Source organism: Parambassis ranga, chromosome 1 (assembly GCF_900634625.1).
Source record: "Parambassis ranga chromosome 1, fParRan2.1, whole genome shotgun sequence".
Taxonomy (NCBI): domain Eukaryota; kingdom Metazoa; phylum Chordata; class Actinopteri; family Ambassidae; genus Parambassis; species Parambassis ranga.
Genome location: NC_041022.1, coordinates 7,359,680 through 7,376,746, shown reverse-complemented (window position 1 = coordinate 7,376,746; position 17,067 = coordinate 7,359,680). Strand labels below are relative to the sequence as shown.

The window sequence follows — 17,067 nt, the reverse complement described above, 5'->3', positions numbered from 1 at the left end:
GAAACCCTTTTTTTAATGTGGCCTTAATGCGGCCCAGCCTCACCCAGACTATACCCCCAGCGGCCCCTGCCTCTCCACCCCAACTCCCAACCACCCAGCCCCACAGATTCCTGGCAGCAGTGAGAGTGTCACGTGTTATCGGTGCGAGAAGCGAGGGCATATAGCCCGTGTCTGCAGCAGTGTTAATTTTGGCAGCAAATTTGAATTTAGTTTTTATTTTTGTCTTGTGACTAAAATATCATTTAATTTTAGTCACATTTTAGTCATCAAGATTTTCAACTTTTAGTCTAGTTTTAGTCTAGACACTTAAATAAAATTTTTATTCAAGTGCCCTTATCTTTTATGAAAAGAATTTTTAAAAATGAAACAAAAAAAATGTGACCTGCTCTCCCTGAATAAGATATACACTGTTCAATAACAGAGTGCATGACATTCTTCACTGTCAGTCGCTGGAAATGCAACAATTCCTTTTAAGGATCTTCAACTACAACATAACTGCAAACCTCCAGATCTTGTAGTGCATGGAGATAAAAATCTGTCAACATCAAAACACCTAATAAAAATATAACATTGCTTTCAGAATAGTTATGCAACTTGTTGCTATAATTTCAGAAAACAGATTTATTTGGTTCGATTCATCTTAAGAAAAGCACTTCGCGCCAATGTGACCCTTGCTCGGTTGCGCCGACCTCGAGTGAGATCACCTGTGACACTAAATACCCTCTCTGCAAATGCTTGAGAAGCTGGCATAGCCAATATGTCTAATGCAAAAGGTTTTAAGTTGTGATATAAGGTGTCACTTTTTTCCAGACAGAAGTCAGTCCCTGTGTCACATGTGATGGGCTGTGAAAGCTCTTCCTTATACTTTATGATCTGCTGCCTCATGCTGCTTGTGGAGGTCCTCTGTTTAGACTTTGTGCTGCATTTTGAAAGAAACCTGAAGACTGGCTGCTTTGATGAGGACGGTGCTGATTTGGAGTCCTCTGCTTCCTTCCTATTCTCCTCTCCATCATCTTCAGACAGATCCTCATGTTGGGAATGTGACTGAGTGGACTGGACCAAGTACTCCTCTGCCTGTTTCAGCAGTTCCTGGATATTTTCATTATCCACTTCAACAAGAGTTTCACAAACAGTAGGGTTGACAAAGCAGGCAGCCGCTACAAGTGGTAAGAACCTTTCATCAGTTCCAAGATCCATGCAAAGCGCTGGTTCATACTTCCTGTCATTTTCCGTGCAAGAGCAGCAAGGTCTCGGTGGCTAGTGCTCTCTTCAAAGTCAGCAAGGTGGCTGAGGAGGTCAAAAAGAGCAGGAACCACAAGGGACATGGACATGGTGTCACTCTGAAGGATTTGAGTGTGTTCTGCAAAAGGCAGCAGTAGTTCATGCAGTGACTTCAGCTTTTGCCACTCACTAGGGAGCAAGCTGTCCCATCCCATGTCATTTGCAATTTTGCAGACTGAGTCTTTAATTTTAAGGAGTCTTGCAACCATGTTGAATATGCTTGACCATCGTGTAGGGCAGTCATTTACAACAGTAAGGCCACATTCATCCAAAATCCTTTGTGTTGCAACAGAGGACTTGCGGAAAAGCTTCACCACTGACCGTGCTTTATCAAGGACTCTCTTGACACTTGCCTCCTTCTGTATTGTGTGGACGACGAGCTGTAATGTATGCACCACACATGGCATTCGTTGTATATCCATGTCAATATGTTGGTATCTAAAAAGGACGAACACAGACAAATGAGCATATTAATAAATAACATAAAAAGGCTTCCATTTACTGTAAATTACAAACACTTTATGGTGGATTACTTGTGGGATTAATAAATTATTGTAATTTATTAAGCAATTATCTTAGATTACAGATCTTGTGGGGAAAATGCAATTCCCTTTCATGTAAATGTAATGAAAAAATGGGCTCACCGCATGTCATCAGTTTCAGGCTCACAGTCAGTTTCAGGCTCACAGTCACTTTCAGCCATTGGGGAGTCTTCTGAATCCTCAGTGGTGGCTTCTCCCTCTGGTGTGATGCATTTAAATGCTGCCACCATATTACTGCCATTGTCTGTGATCACAGTGATGATCTTCTCATCTGATATGCCCCAATCTTGCATACATTGATCCACACATGCTTTGATGGATTGTGCAGTGTGTGGATGTGCCACTTGTTCCAGGGCCAACAATATATGTTCTGGCTTATTTTGTTCTACACAAAAGTAACACAGGCATTCTGGCGTGGCCACCCTATCCTCAGTGGGCAACAGCTGCAAACATCCAAATTGCCAATAGAGGGTGCTGGAGGCCAGAAAGTGCCTTACTACGGAGTGCTGCACAACAACCTGAAAGTGATGGGTGAGGTTTGCCTGCTTTTGTTGTTCCAGATACTGAATATCGCTCCGCAGTCCCTCTGTTGGTAGGCACCAATGTGCTCCGTGCTGCTAAAAGGCATCTCCAAGCCACTTACGGACAGCAGTTCCTCCACCAAATTAAGGACCACTATCCTGAGTGGTACACGGCTCTGCTGGAAATTGGGGATGACTGGCAGAGAAGGACAGATGGCATAGTGGGCCCCGCTGTCTACACAGGCCACAAGATTCTCATTCCTGGAGGAAAAGAAATGGACTTGATGTGCAAGATTAAAGGTGGCCCACAGAGGAAAACTTACACAGCTGTTATTGAAGGTCATCCCTCTCTGCAGGTCTCCCAAAACCACCTGATTGCCAAAGTACTACCTGATGTGAAGAAATGCTGTGTCCCGGTTCGAGTAATGAACCTATCCCAGCAATGTGTAGTTGTCAGGCCACGTACACAGCTGGCAAATGCTTTCCTGGTGCAAAATGTTGTGGAGATTTCAAATGAGAAACAGGAGGATGGTGAAAAGAAACAGGGAAACGATGCTTGTCTGAGTTTTAATCAGGTGGTGGCAGGCTACGGTGTTGATCTGAGCGAGGCGGCGGTGGAGAACGAACAACAGCGCACTCTCCTGGTTGAGCTTGTGGCGAGAAATAAAGGTGTGTTTTCCCAGCATTCTACGGACTTTGGCCACACAAAGATTGTGCAGCATGAAATACCTCTCATTGATCCTAAACCCTTTTGCCTCCCATATCGGAAGATTCCCCCCTCCCAGTGGCAGGATGTCAGGCATCTGCTGAGTGAGATGGAGAAGGCAGGAGTTATCAGACCAAGTAAGAGTCCATATGCCTCACCAGTGGTGATTGTAACCAAGAAGGATGGGTCACTGCGGTTGTGCGTAGACTATAGGAGGCTGAATTCCTGCAGCACGAGAGATGCTTTTCCTCTGCCGAGGATTGAGGAGGCGCTAGAGGCCCTGGTTCAGGTGAAGTATTTCTCCACACTTGACCTCACCTCAGGCTACTGGCAGGTGGAAGTAGCAGAACCAGACAGGCACAAGACAGCATTCAGCACCCCCATGGGGCTGTTTGAGGCCAACAGGATGCCTTTCGGGCTGCAGAATGAACCATCCACATTTCAGAGGCTCATGACGTGCTGTTTTGGTGACCTGAACTTCACTCACCTGCTGATTTATCTCGATGATCTCATCGATTTTCTCCAGAAAATTCGATGAGCACCTAGAGAGACTCTAACTGGTGTTTGACCGACTACGAGCGCATGGATTAAAACTAAAGCCCTCCAGGTGCCTGCTGGTGAGGAGAGAGGAACGATATCCCGGTCATGTGGCGTCAGCAGATGGGATTAAAACAGATCCAGAGAAGGTCAGCAAGGTCAAAGAGTGGCCGAGGCCGACGACTAGAAGAGAAGTGCTGCAGTTTTTGGGGTTTGCTGGCTACTACAGGCGATATGTGCAGAACTACTCCACGCTGAAGGCTCTCTTGTATCGCCTCACTTCTGGTGACCCCAAGAAGAAAAAAAGAGGAAAAATAAAGAGTGCAGGTCCTGGACCGCCATTCATGTGGACAAGCAGATGTGAGGAGGCAAAACTTGTCACTGCACCAGTGCTTGGTTACCCCGACTATAGCAGGCCGTTTGTCCTCCAAACCAACGCATCTGGTGAGGGGCTTGGCGCCATCCTGGCACAGGTGCAGGATGGAGCAGAGGTTCATAGCCTGTGCAAGTCGTGGTTTGAGCCCAGCAGAGACGAGATACCCTGCACATAAACTTGAGTTTCTGGCCTTGAAATGGGCGGTGACGGACAAGTTCTGTGACCACCTCTATGGCCGTGAATTTTGTGTGCAGACTGACAACAACCCCCTCAAGTATGTGATGTCACCTGCAAAGCTGGATGCAACAGGTCCACGGTGGGTGTCTCAGCTGTCTGCGTTCAACTTTAGCATCCAGTACCGCAGAGGTCAAAATAACACAAATGCGGACGCCCTCTCTCGCCTGTCACAGCAGGAAGTGTCTCAGGTTCTACAGTCATGCCCTCAGCGAGTGGACTCCAGTGAGCAGCCCGAACCTCCACCTGCACCAGAATTCCAGCTTTTCCCTGTTGCCTCTGGGGGGCCTGAGCCTAGCCAACCTCTACCAGCTGAGCATTATGAATCCCAGTGCATGTTTCTCCCAGTCCAGCGGGGAGAGGAGCCAGTGCAGGAAGAGCCTGAGACTGAGCTGGATGCAGGGGAGATTAGCACTGAGTTGGATTCAGCACAGGACTGTGTTCAGGGGGATGCAGAGGAATGTGTGGAGGGGACGTTGACTGAGTCGTCAGACAGAGAGGATGAGCACACAAAAATAGAGATCGGACGGCTGAGTGAGGGAGCGGAAGCAGAAGAGGCTGTGAGAGTAGATGGCACATCTCAGAGTCTGGGCCCCCCTAGGAGGAACCCACGAAGGGACCGACACCCCCCAAAGAGACTGTGCTTAGTGCAGCAGGCACTAGGACCAGTAAGTGACCAAGAGAAGATAAGAAGAGGATGGGAGTTGTGGCAGAGAATTAGGGCCAAGAGAGCAGCTAGTTAGTAGCATCACATTAGGTGTAGTGCATTTGTTTGAGCTGAACCTACATGCATGTTTACGACACAACACATTTCATTTGTTTCAGTGGGTGGTCTTAGTAGTTTTTGTTTTTGTCTGATGGCTGGGACGGCATCATTTAAAGTAGGGGTGGGTGTAAGGCAGGTATTTATTTTGGCCACTGGGTGGCAGCCGTGTAACAGTTTACCCAGACTTAATGAGCTCCTGCAGCTCCTGTCTGTGAGCAGACTCGTCACCATTCCTAATCAACCCCACCACTGTTGTGTCATCTGCTCATGTGATGACCGTGCTGGTGTCCTGTGATGGGGTGTAGATCCTTAAAGGTTGAACATATGTAGTTTTTAATTTTCATATTATAATCATGTTGATGAAGATTCTCAGTCATCCAGGTCATCATACGTAGAGAAGATTGAAGCAAGGCGTCTGGACTTGTAGAGTTTTCTAGAAGATGTTTCGCTGCTCATCCAAGCAGCTTCATCAGTTCTGTTTGGTGGGAAACATGGTTTATATGTGGTTACAGACCTCAGTGGGTGGGTCTGGGTAAAAACTTAAAAAACAATAGCACTAAATGTTTCCATAATTACCTGTGATGTTCTGGCTGACTGGGCCAGGTGTGTCTGACGACTGGCTAACGACTATGAAACTGCCGGAGGGGGACTGGTTGACAGCCCTTTGTTCTTACTGTGAGTATGTGCAAACTTCCTGGGAATGGATGGAATCACTGCATTGTATGTGGTGGAAAGATGATGTCTGAGGCCACCACCTCTGTTAAGGGAAGGTTTTTCCAGCTTAACATAGATGGCTTCCTTGACTCCTCTTTCAAACCACCTTTCCTCCCTGTCTAAAATGTGAACGTTGTTGTCCTCAAAGGAGTGTCCTTTGTCTTTGAGGTGGAGGTGAACAGCTGAGTCTTGTCCTGAGGAGGTGGCTCTCCTGTGCTGAGCCATTCTTCTGTGGAGTGGTTGTTTAGTTTCTCCAATGTACAGATCAGAACATTCCTCACTGCACTGGACTGCATATATCACATTGCTGTGTTTCTCCCGGGGAGTCTGATCCTTCAGGTGAACCAGTCTCTGTCTCAGTGTTGTCATGGGTTTGAAATGGACCGGGATGTCATGGTTGTTGAAGATCCTGCGGAGTTTCTCTGATACTCCTGACACATATGGAATGGAGATGTTCTTTGTCCACCAGTTGTTGTCCTTCTTCTTGTTGTTGGGGGGGTCTTGTTTTTGTGGCTTTGATGAGTGCCCACTTCGGGTAGCCACAGGTCTGCAGGGCCTTCCTGATGTGGTGTTGCTCCTTCTTCTTCCCCTCTGAGCTGGTTGGTACAGTTTGTGCTCTGTGATGCAGGGTCCTGATGACTCCCAGTTTGTGTTCCAGTGGGTGGTGTGAATCAAACCAAATGTGTGGGTTTCCTGTACACTTCATTGAGGCTCCTGTCCTCCTCAATATGTACTGTGCAGTCCAAGAAGGCCAGATTGTTGTCCCTGGTGTCCTCCCGAGTGAACTTGATGTTGTTATCCACTGCGTTGATGTGTTCTGTGAACCGTTCCACTTCATTGGTCTTGATTTTGACCCAGGTGTCATCCACATATCTAAACCAGTGGGTGGGGGTGGTTCCAGGATAGGAACTCAGGGCTCTTCTCTCCACTTCTTCCAATATAGAGGTTGGCCACAATAGGAGACACAGGTGATCCCATCTGTCTGTAAAAGTTCCCATTGTACTGGAAATAAGTGGTGGTCAGGCAGAGGTCCAGCAGGTCACAGATGTGGTCTGGCGTGAGGTTGGTTCTCTCCTTGAGTGTGCTGTCTTGTGTGAGGCACGTCCTTACCATCTCTGTGGCTTCTGATGTAGGGATGCAGGTGAACAAGGAGGTGACATCAAATGAGACCATGGTGTCGTCTGGGTCCATTCGGATCTTCTCCACCTTGTTCACAAAGTCCTGAGAATTGTGGATGTGATGTGGTGTCAGGAGTTCAGCCAAGTGCTTAGCCACGTTGTATGTGACTGAGTTTGTGCTGCTGACGATGGGTCTGAGGGGGACTCCTTCCTGTTCTATCTTGGGGAGTCCATACAGGCGTGGAGTGGCTTCCCCAGGATACAGTCGATGTAATCATGTGTTTTCTGTTAATGTGTCTATTTTCAACAGACTCATCAGCTGATAAAGGTAAAGTAGAAGTAACCTACATGATGCTAAACATAAAAAAATCATTTAAGTAACTTATTTACTCTACAGTAGTAAAATTTTCTACTTAAAAAATTCCCTATTGTGTGCTCAATTTATGAACTGTATTATTAACCTTTGTGTCCGGTGACACATCACACACTAACAGGCACCATTTAACTTATTATTGACTTCATTCTGCATCAGTTTGGCACTTTGGAAATGTGCTTCTGTGCACCAGCCATAACCATTCACTCTGCAAAGCGTCTCTTTGTGAAGAGCCTAGAATCCCTTCTCTTCAATGCTGGTTTGTCTCTTTAAAAAACGGTCACTCAGCCTACATCACATGTGTTTATGTTATCATCTAGAGGCATTTTATTCTGCCTCCTGGAAATCCCTCTTGAACCCACAGACTGATTCGTTGTATAGAATAGAACCTTGATTTTCTCGTTTGTGCAGAGAATGTGAACGGAAAAACATCTACTCTATGCTGATGGTAGTTATGAGTCCAATTTGATAATAAAACACTAATATTCAAATGTACTGATGAGATATATGAGATATATTAGTGACCTGCAGCATGCTAACCATCTCGTGCCAACCTGTACAGTTGTGTAATACAATTTTCTACCACCAGATCAGATATTTCCCCCTCTGTGCAACACAGGAGGAAGATGAAGCATCCTCTTTGTCAAATCTTCTTTTTTCATATTCAAATTCAAATGGCCTGCAGACTCTAAAACAGTTTATGTGGGTTGTCTGATTCACATCTGTCCTATAAATACTGCTGGGAGAGTTTCCTAAGAACAAGATTTTGGTGCATTTGTCTGTTCTTATTTTAAAGAATCAATTCCATTATTTTCTCTATTTTTTATTTGGCTTCATCAGTGCCCTCTGGTGGCCGTGTGTTGGTATTGTCAAATAGCTGCAAGTATCAGAATCAGAATTTATCCCCGAGGGGAAATTCTTTTTTGTTACAGACAAAGAAATCAAAGATAAATTGAAATATGAAATAGAAATATATAATACATATCTAAATACCTAGATAGCATTTAAATCCCTGACTTGTGTCTAAAGAAGAAGAAACATATTTACTACTGTATAAAAACCTTTACATAGTAAAGAGCAGGACATGAATGAACCAGTATGAATGTACAGTGTCTGAGTGACTGTTACGGTTCAGAGTTCAGTTTCTGAACGAGCTCCTGTAGCTGGTCAGCACAGTGTGGAGCGGGTGACAGGGACAGCTCAGTATAGTCTTTATTTTGGACCACGTCCTCCTCTGACACACCTCTGTCAGAGAGTCCAGGTCCTCTCCCACAACATGGCCTTATGTGATAGACTGTGTGCCGCGTCTCCTTGGAGACTCTTAGACCAGTTTAATGTTTACAGACAATGAGGAAGTGAACTCTGATCGCAGGTGTTTGCAGTGTCGGTCCTCTGAGGGTCAGACGGAGGGACTTGAACGGACCGTGGTCTGCTGCCTGTGGAGATGAAGGTGGAGGTGAAGGTGGAGCTGCTGAAGTTCTGCTTGGCAGTCTTCTGGTGAGTCCATCTTCACTTTCTTCAATAAGCTCAGGGGACTTTTTCATCCAGGAAGTCCGAGAAAAGATTCCTCTGGATTAATCAGTCAGAATCCTTCTGATCATCACTGATATATTTTCAATGTATTGTTTTTCTATTTCTTTTCATTTGTTTTGAATTGTTGATATCAGCTGGTTTATTCAGTAGTTTCCTCTTTGAAGCCAACAGCAGGAACAGATGTTCACTTTAACAGTAAAGCACAGTCTGAACAGTGATGATGCTCAGAGCCTTGTCGTTGACCTTTGACCTCTGTAGGTTGTGGGTCTGAGTGCGGCCGGCTGTGCGATCTGGATCCTGTTCGACAGAGGAAGCTTCCTGAACTCCCTCCCCTCCGGTAAAGACTGCAGCTTTAAAGGATCAGCCCAACATTTACAAAGAGGACGCTGCTTTAGCCTAGCTTAGCACAAAGACTGTAAACAAGAGGGAACTGTTAGCATAGCTCAATGACACTGTGTGTGTGTGTGTCTCTGTGTGTGCAGAGGAGCTGCAGGTGGTGTCCGTGGGCCTGCTGGTGATCGGTGCGGTGGTGGTGGCGGTCAGCGTGGCTGGATGTGTGGCAGCGACCTGTGAGATCAGGTTCCTGCTGCTGACGGTGAGTCAGTGTAACGTCTGATGCTGCATTCAGGTCACGTGGGAAAATGCTGCGACCACATCCAGGGCTCAGTCAGGTGTTTTTACCTGTGTGTCCCTCGGCTGATGTGTGGTGGGTTTCTTGAAAGAACACTGTGAGAAATAAAATCCTGTTTTGTTTCTTAGTGCTGCCCCCTGCTGGTAACCTGTGCTATTATTTATTGTAACATTTACACACTGACCTGACTCCTCTTCCTCCTCCTCCTCCTCAGTACCTTGGCTTCCTGGCCGTCCTGGTCCTGGGTCAGCTCTTCATCACATTGCTGCTGCTCATAAACAGACAGAGGGTGAGCGTCCACCCTCAAGTGGCCGGGCTGTGGATGATTCTGATTGGCTGCAGCTTTGATTGATGGGTGAGGCGTTCATCAGTGTGACCTGCAGGTGTGTGTGTGTGTTTGCAGATCGAACAGAGCCTGAGTGCAGCCGTGGATCAGGTCATCGGTCAGTATGAAGGCAGCCACTACAGCAGACTGATGGACAACGTGCAGCAGGCTGTGAGTCCCAGCTCCTCACCGAGGACACACACTGACACACACACGCACACACTAAGACACACACCAACACTGTGACTGACTCACAGGGCGGCTGCTGTGGCAGGACCGGTGCTGCTGATTGGCTGAGCAACACCTACATCCAGAGCCTGAACCTGACGAGTCCAGACGTGCTTCCGTGTTCCTGCTTTCACTCGTTTCAGCGCAGCGTCAACTCTTCCTGGTGCTCCGAGCTGCTGAACCTCACTCTGATTGGCCAAGGGAACGGCACCTTCACTCAGGTACCGCTGACCGCCACACAGAGCGGCACGAGCTCGCTCCTGAGGGGGGCGCCAGCGGCTCTTAACCTGCTGTGTTTCATATTGCTGGTGTGATGTGATGTTTTACCCATGATGCTGCTGGGTTTGTGGTTTTCAGGGCTGCAGTCAGACGTTCAGTGATTGGCTGCAGGAGAACTGACCATCATCGCCATGGACGTCGCCCTGCTGTCACTGCAGGTAGTAACACTGCACTGCCTGCAGAGGGCGCAAACACGCCTTTGTCACAGTCTGAGGGTTTTTAGGTGTCTTCACTGAGTCACCAGCAGATCACTTTGACCTGTCAGCACTTCCTGTCTGCTTCTGATTGGATGGTTTTGAATCAACATGGCTGCCTGTTTGTGGTTATATGACATAAACATTTAATTAAGGGTGAAGAAGAAGGAAGATCAGCGCAGCTCTGTAACTTAGTAGAATCATTTTATCGATCAACACGGATATTAGCAACAAATAGTTTACACTTCAAAATAAATGTACAAAACTTACTCAACTTACTCAAACTGGGTCTATCTTTTCCAACGTTCAACGTTGCTGGCAACCTGAGTACTCACCGTTGTTTCTTCTTGTAAAGAAGTTGCATTTTCCTGCAAGAGATGGATCCTTTCACCTCATCATCCTTCACTGCAGTAAGTAACAAGCTCTTCTCATCTCTAACCCTCCTAATGTCCAAACTTCTTTTAGAGAAATAAATATGAATAATATACATTAAATCGATAGGTTATGCAGATTCAAATATTAAGCAATTTCGGTGTCATTTTTGTAACATGGGAGTCTATGAGAGAGCCCTTCAATGAGGGTCATCTGTATGAACTCGTGTATGAACATTCAGGCTGGCGGACCAGTTCCATACGTTGGATCAGAGCAGGTCTTGGTGTGGTCTTCACGGCGGCCGTGCTGATGGGAGAGGCTGTGTCTCATTACATTTGTTCTGGTCGGGTTTAAATTTAGAAACTTTGCCGGGGCTCAGTGAACTGACGCCGCCGGGAGATGCGGAGATGCTCGTGACCGCGCCCACAGAGCGGCGGACGCGCACAGCGGAGGGAGAACAAAACACGGCACAGAACTCCTGCAGGGAAAACGGAGACACGGAGAAGAGTGGCCAGACTCCACACGGACTACCGGGCTGTTTACAAACTCAATACGGTACCACTCGCTTTCAGCAGTCCAGCGGAGACATGGAGCCGCGGCGCGGTTTGGGACCTCTATAAAAAAAAAAAGATTACTTGTTTTTATCAGCGGGGAATTCATTCATTATACTTCAGGACTCCACGGACACAAACGTGAGTTTTATGTAGCTTTTATTCTACCTTTTATATTCCAGAATTGTTACAATCTGCCTTGTCTTTGTACAGAGGATTGTGAAAGTCAGAGGTTTAACTGTTGCATGCATGTCTCATGTATAGGCCTATATGAAGTGACTGTGGGAACAGCCTTTTGAGTACTTATGCAGTGCCAGTCAGAAGACATTTATACAAGACAATATTTACGTCATCATTCATCTCCCTCCTTCTGCCTTCTGTTATTTTTTTCTCAGGTAAAATGAAAGGCTTGGCTTTCATTCAGGACCCTGATGGTTACTGGATTGAGATCCTGAGCCCCAACAATATGGCCTCCATCACCTCCTAAAAGCTAACAACACGCTACTTACTGCGGTGTGTAACGCCAGCCCTGTTGTGGCTTCACTGGAGAGCAGAACGCTGGGGGTTTAGCAAAGAATTAAGCAACACGAGCCGGAGAGCTGACGCAAACCGGGCAGGATCACATGCACAATGCCGTTCAGTGTGCTCTGGCATGAGCTGGACTAATATTGGACCTTTGATGAGCATATAGATTAGACATATGACTGATGATTAGCAACTACTTTGTGTAGATGTTAAATTGTTTACATCAGTTTGCATATGTTTTCAAAGAGTGCTGCTGAACCTGTATTACTGTATAATAAATGTGAAAGCCACAGTTCAAATGAAACACATGTGATTGTGTGTGTTTTTTTGTTCAAGTCAAAAGAGAGACAATACTTTTATAAAAAGAAAAAAAAAACAATTTGAAGTGTCAACATGGTGAACTACATGCTGGATCTGTTGTTTTCTTCTAAAGATGATTAAAAAAATCATTTTTTAATTAAAGCTAAACTAATGCAACTGTCACAGTTATTGGTGGGCTCCTCTGAGGAGAAAGACATGAAAATTGAAAGTCCTGCTGGTCTCACCCCTGGGTTCTGGTAATATTTGTAATGTATTTTGTGTCACCACATTTATTCTGTTTGGGGTGCAAAAATATTAATCACACAAAAGGGTGAATATTCAGAAGGAAAATGGTAAGAATAGCAGGAATTAATAGTTTTAATTGATGCACGTTACATTCAACACCCACTGCCCTCCTCCCACACATAATTGCATACACAAATAACTTCAGCCAACGAGGAATGCAACAGTTTTCTAAATACTGTTCCATCCTTAAGTCAATCCCGGAAATGATGCATGCATAGAGCCCATTGTGGGTGTTGTGGTTCGTTCTTTAGGAAAGAGATACACTGTACTGCTGTTGTTGCCGTTGCACACATTGCACACGTCCAATGTCTCCTGTATGTCATTTCATTTACCACTAGAGGGCACTGGTGGACAGTGGCTCAGTTAGAGGGAGGGAACACTCATGTGCAGCCCCACTCTTACGTGCAGCACCATTTCAGCCACATGATGACTGTAGTAAATTGAAGGTGAACAGGGTGAGAAGGCGGTCTGCAACAGGTACCACACAGTACAATGAAAGCATTCATTCCAGACATCCTCAGGTAATGCTGGGCCATTCAAACCCAGTGATGGCTTTTGCCAGCAGTCACAGGCTTTTATAAAGGCCATGAACCTTTGCTGACAGGGCTTATATTTGAATAGGAGAATATTTTATATTTTGACATCCACATGCACAGTGCTGCTTGAAAGTGTGTGAACCTTTGCTTCATCATCTGTGGCTCCTGTGTAGCAATAACAACAACTAAAGGTGTCTGCACAATGGCTTGGAGGAATTTTAGTCCATTTTCCAGTAATGAACAGGTGCAAGTCCTGACAATTTCATGAGGTGTCCTTATACAAATTCTGCAGTTGTTCGTTGTCTTGCTGCATAGCCCAGTTTGTCTTGAGCTTGCAGACAGATATCTATGTCAACATTACTCACAGCTCCATCAATGCTAGGAAGTCATCCTGGTTCAGATGCAGCAAATTAGGCCCAAAAAGTTACTACTAACACCATGTGTTCTCCTGATGGTGGATTCATGGACATTAACATTAGCTTTAGATGTGAGAGAGGCCTTTAGCTGCTTAGAGATCACCCTGTGTCGATTTGTAACCTTCAGCCTTTTACATGACTCATTTTTGGAGTGATCCTCATTGTTAGACCACTCAGTAACAATGGACTTGAATGTCATCCATTTGTACACAATCTATCTGTGGATTATTGGAGTCCAAACCTTTAAGAGATAGTTATGTAACCGTTCCCAGCCTGACAGTCAGCAACAACTGTTTTTATGTTATCTTCTGAAGGTCTTGTTTTTAGGTGTCAGGTCACTGACAGTGATTGAAAACAGCTCTGAACAGATGAATTGACAAATGGCAAAGTTCAATATTTCTGTTTCATTTCTTTGATTGAGTTCTCTTTTTTTCACTGTCAAGACTTGTGTGAAAATCTGCTTATGTTTTAGGTTATATTTATGCAGAAAACTCTAAACTCATAAAGCAGCACTGTCATGCAGTGTCATGTTTGCAGCCATTATAGCTGAAACCTCAGTCCACTTCTCTGGTAGGAGTCATTAGATCATTTGCTCTGAAACAAACATAACTTGTTCTCAAATAACTGTCCTAAGGTATAATTGTATCTATGTTGTGTACCTCAGTTCCTGCTCTAAGAGACTTGAGCTGTTTGTTAACATTGTTAACATTTTGAGCTCAATCCACACTTGTTTACCAGCTTGCTCTAATTTTTTCATTGTTTGGAGGATCCCAATAAAGAAGGATGCCATCAAACCTCACATTACATTTTTAAATGATCGATAGTTGATTCTTTAGCATATAAAAAATTGTTGACTATCATGCATGTTTTCCTTTCTTTAACTAAAATACAAGGCCCCCTGATGTCTGAGTGTACCACAAGCCTGCTTCTTTCTGCTCTGTGATAATAAAAGCTTTTAAAAACAAAAAAACATTTAGTCATATACTGAAGATAAGATATCGTGTGTGTTCGGCATGACTTCATTAGCTCATGCTATGTGATGTGCTTATGGTTTCAGACAGGTGAAAAATGAAGACAGGTATGATTCAGACAGGGAAATGACCAGCCGAGCTTTGGAGCTTGAAATAACTGTGCTTGAGCCTAATTCAACTGACATTACAATCATTAAAAAAAGTGTTCTCCGAGGATCCACACACAGCCACATCATTATTCTTTCATCACCCCCCTCATCTGGCAGATTGAAGTGAATCATTGTCAGACTAAGAATCTACAACATTCCCCAGTCATGTCGAGGTTGACTTGAGCTTCCTGTGCTGCTTTCCACTGACTCATTTCTAGGCATGAAACATCCAGCTCAGCTTTTTGTTTTCCCTTTGGATGAACCTGAGATGACTCAAAGTAATCCCCTCCTGCTTCCACAGAGGGAAGACAGCAGTGGACATGCTTTGGCACTCTGGGAGACGTGACTAAAAATATTTTGAAAGGGTTTTTTAATTCACAACCTCAACCACATCCTTATGTTTGCATCAAGAGCAGAGCAAAAGTGAAAGACCTAAAAACATGGTTCTACCATAAATGCAATTTGCTTTTTTTATGAATTATTGTGATAATATCTGCAGCTTCTTCCTATTACATGTGACTCTGCTCCAGCGTTTCCATTTGAATTGTTAACATGCAATGTGATGAAGTCACACTCATTAATTCTGTCTGCAGAAAGACAGTGAGTTGAGCCTGGTTCCAGCCGTCTTGAGTGAATGCCCACATTTTGAGACAAGCCAGATTAGAGCTGTGGTCTCATCCCTATTTCAAAGCTTTGTCTCTGTATTGGATTTTATATTACACAGCAACTAATCTGACAGGAAATTCAACTGCTGGCAGTAAGTTGCATATTTTTGGCAGACGACGGTGCAGTTATCATTGTGTGTTTGAGTTTTAATTCTCTAAGTTATCTGAACTTCTATAAATACAGTGGTGTTGTCACACGATGTCCCCACTCACTTGAACAGCTGGTAAGAACAAATGAATGTACCCAATATTATTATTTTATCCAACAAACCTTTAGGACTGTTAGGGTGAAGTAGAGTCCTGGATGATCACCATGAAATTGTTTCATGATTGATTTCCTGAGCAGAACATGTAAATTAACTGCCGTAACTTACCATGGAGATGAGTTCCCCTGTACAATACAGCCTAGTATATAGTAAAATTGTATACTGCGATCAAGGGTGTTACTTCTTAAAGAAAAGGCTCCTTTTAATACCTGTAGATGTCAAGATAACCTGCATTTCTAAATATTAAAGAACTCACTGGTACCATCAAATCAATCTTTATTATTAGCAGATTTATAACGCTCACCAACATCTGCATAGGTGCACAGTTGTCCAATAGAGGTCAGCTGTGCAGCAGCATCCTCCCAAAACATCCACACACAAAAAGCACTTGATTTTCTCTAAAAACAACAGCATGACACTTCTGCCTCACACACACGCTTTCACAGGATAACTCACAAAACGAACTGCAACAAGGGGCAGGAAACACACAGGCTTTATACACAGGAGGGCGGGAAGACAATTGGACACAGGTGAAGCACATTAGGGCGGAGCAGGTAATCACAGGCGGGGGAAGGGAGCACACATGAGGAAGGGGAAGTAAACAGAACTGAAACACAAGGGGAAGATCGAGTTTCAAAATAAAACAGGAAGTGACTAGTAAAACTAAAACTAATACAAACAGAAAATGAACTACAAAATAAAAGACCTGGCTGAAACCATGACAATGACAGTTTGCAAGGGACATAAAAACAGTTTATTTGCCCTCTAAGAAAACATTCAAATTTATTAGCATGAACAGCAGATTCAAATCTGTTCAAGTGCAAATGTAATGCAGACATTTGTGACAGCAACAGCTAAAACCTGCTCAGAAGGAAGGATTTATTGATATTTTCAGATACTCTGCACAATATTTGTATTACTGCAAACATAATACATTAACTGTAACATTAGGTGTAATTTGATTCATAATGTAACAGTTTTTGTTGTAAACTTTACCTACACCTAATTTTTCTAAATATCCTACATAACATACAATGTCCTGCACTATCAATGGGTGTAGCAGCTCTGCGGTTAGGGATGTCCCGATCAGTTTTTTTTGCCCTCGAGTCCGAGTCTGAGTCATTTGATTTTGAGTATCTGCCGATACCGAGTCCCGATCCGATACTTTCTATAAAGGCACTCATTGCGGCAAAACCCGTGTGTGTGTGTGTGTGTGTGTGTGTAGGCCTGTCACGATAACAGATTTTGCTGGGCGATTAATTGCCAAGAGAAATTATTGCGATAAGCGATAATATTGTCAAATCAATGTTCAACTAACATAATGATAATGACATATAATGCAAGTACACCCTTTCAAAGATCAATAAACTTTAATTTCTAAAGAACATTTAACATTGGAAAGGCCCCCAATTATCAACACTATTATTATTGTTATTATTAATTATATTAATATTATTATTATTATGAGTAGTGGTAGGCCTATTACCATGGCTTATCTGAGCATAGTCAATGGAGTTAAGTCAAACCAACTAGCACGTCATGAGCAACAGAGAGCCAAACAACACGCACTCTACCTGCTGCTGGGAGTGGGCTCACCTGTGCGCACATGTGTTTGTGTGCGCACGCGTTTGCGTGTGTGTATGCGCATCAGC

The 17,067-nt window shown here is 44.4% G+C and overlaps 1 long non-coding RNA gene across 1 annotated transcript; it reads left to right on the top strand.

Annotated features, from left to right (window-relative positions):
* Positions 1-11,197: 11,197 nt before the first annotated feature.
* Positions 11,198-12,110, top strand: LOC114442609 (uncharacterized). Its single transcript, XR_003671356.1, has 2 exons — positions 11,198-11,422; positions 11,677-12,110. It is a non-coding gene; the product is annotated as an uncharacterized LOC114442609 (long non-coding RNA).
* The last annotated feature ends 4,957 nt before the right edge of the window (positions 12,111-17,067 follow it).